Raw genomic sequence first — 2,160 nt, forward strand, 5'->3', positions numbered from 1 at the left:
GGTGAGGGTGAGGGTATGGGTTAGGGTTAGGGTACGGCTTAGGGTAAGGGTGAGGGTACAGGTTAGCTGTAGGGTTAGGGTTAAGGTTACGGTACGGTTTAGGGTTAGGGTTAGGGTACAGGTTAGGGTACGTTTTAGGGCTAGGGTTAGGGTACTGGTTAGGGTTAGGGTTAGGTTTAGGGTAAGGTTGAGCCTTAGGGTTATGGTTAGGGTTAGGGTACGGGTTAGGTTTAGGGTTAGGATTAGGTTACGATTTAGGGTTAGGGTTAGGGTACAGGTTATGTTACTGCTTAGGGTTAGGGTTACGGTTAGGTTACGGGTTAGGGTTAGGGTTAGGGTACGCATTACGGTACGGGTTAGGGTTAGGTGTAGGGTACTGGTTAGGTTTAGGGTAAGGGTTAGGTTACGGATTACGGTTAGGGTTAGGGTTAGGGCATGGATTAGGATCAGTGTTAGGGTTAGGGTTAGGGTACTGGTTAGGGTAAGGGGTAGGTTTAGCGTTAGGATACAAGTTAGGGTTAAGTTTAGTGTTAGGTTAAGGGTTAGGATACGCCTTGCGGTAGGGGTTAGTGTAGGTTTAGGGTACACTATAGGGCTAGGGTTAGCCTTAGGGTACTGGTTATGTTTAGGGTTAGGGTTAGGGTACGGATTAGGGTTAGGGTTAGGGTTAGGGTACGGGTTAGGTGACGGGTTAGTGTTAGGGTTAGGGTTAGGGTTAGGGTAGGGTATTGGTCAGAGTTATGGTTATGGTACGTGTTAGGGTTAGTGTAAGGTTTAGGGTTAGGGTACGGGTTAGGGTTAGGTTACAGCTTAGGGTAAGGGTTAGAGTTAGGGTTAGGGTTAGGGTTAGGGTTAGGGTTAGGGGACTGGTTAGCGTTAGGGTTTGGCTAGGGTTAGGTACGGTTAGGGTTAGGGTACTGTTGGTTAGGGTTAGGGTTAGGGTATGGTGAGGGTAGGGTTAGAGTTAAGTTTAGGTACGGGTTAGGTTGGGTTAGGTTAGGTTACAGGTAATGTTAGGGTTAGTAGCGTTACGGTACTCGTGGTTAGGGTTAGGGTACGGTTAGGGTTAATGTAGATAGGGTAGGGTTAGGATAAGGGTTAGGGTTGGTTACTGGTTAGTGTTAGTGTTAGGGTATGGTTAAGGTTAGGGTTAGGGTTAGGGTACTGGTGTTAGGGTTAGGAAAGGTACGGGTTGGTTAGGTAGGGTTAGGTTTGGTGAGGGTTAGGTACAGTTAGGTTGTTAGGGTTAGTGGTTAGTTAGGGTAGGTTAGGGTTGGTAGGGTAAGGTGGGGTAGGGTTAGGGTAGTTGCGTTAGGGAGATAGGGTTGTGTTAGGTTGTGGTGGGGTAAGGGTTTGGGTTAGGTAGGGTACGGTTTAGGATAGGGTTAGGTTAGGTTAGGGGTGGTAAGGTAAGTTTAGGTGTTGGTTGTTAGGTTAGGGTTAGGTACAGAGTTTAGGGTTAGGGTTAGGGTAGGTTAGGGTTAGGGTGGTTGGGAGGGTGAGGTCAGGTTAGGGTAGGTAATTAGGTTAGGTTAGGGTAGGTTAGGTGGGTAGGGTAGGTATGGTTGGTAGGTTGGTAGGGTAGGTTAGGGTGGATAGGGTTAGGTTACGGTTGTTTTAGGGTTGGGTAGTAGGTAAGGCTAGGGTTAGGGTTAGGTTTAGGGTTAGGGTAGGTTAGTTGGTAGGTTAGGACGGTTTAGTTTAGGTTAGGTGGGTTGGGACAGGTTGGGTTAGGTTAGGTTACGGGTGGTAGGTTAGGGTTAGGTTGGGTTAGGGTACGGTTAGGTTTTAGGGTTAGGGTTGGTACGTTTGTTAGGTAGGTTTAGGGCGGTAGTTTAGGTTTAGTTGGTACGGGTTAGTAGGGGGTTAGGTGTACGTTGGGTAGGTTAGGGTTAGGGTACGGGTTAGGTTTAGGGTTAGGATAGGTTACGATTTAGGGTTAGGGTTAGGGTACAGGTTATGTTACTGCTTAGGGTAGTAGGGTTACGGTTAGGTTTAGGGTTAGGGTTAGGGTTAGGGTACGCATAGGTAGGGTTAGGGTTTAGGTGGTAGGGTATTAGGTTAGGTTTAGGGTAGGTTGTAGGTTAGGATTACGGTTAGGGTTAGGGTTAGGGTCATGGGTTAGGTATCAGGTTAGGGTTAGGGTTTAGGGTACTGGTT

This window comes from Vulpes lagopus, unplaced genomic scaffold, assembly GCF_018345385.1.
Source record: "Vulpes lagopus strain Blue_001 unplaced genomic scaffold, ASM1834538v1 ctg145, whole genome shotgun sequence".
Lineage (NCBI taxonomy): Eukaryota > Metazoa > Chordata > Mammalia > Carnivora > Canidae > Vulpes > Vulpes lagopus.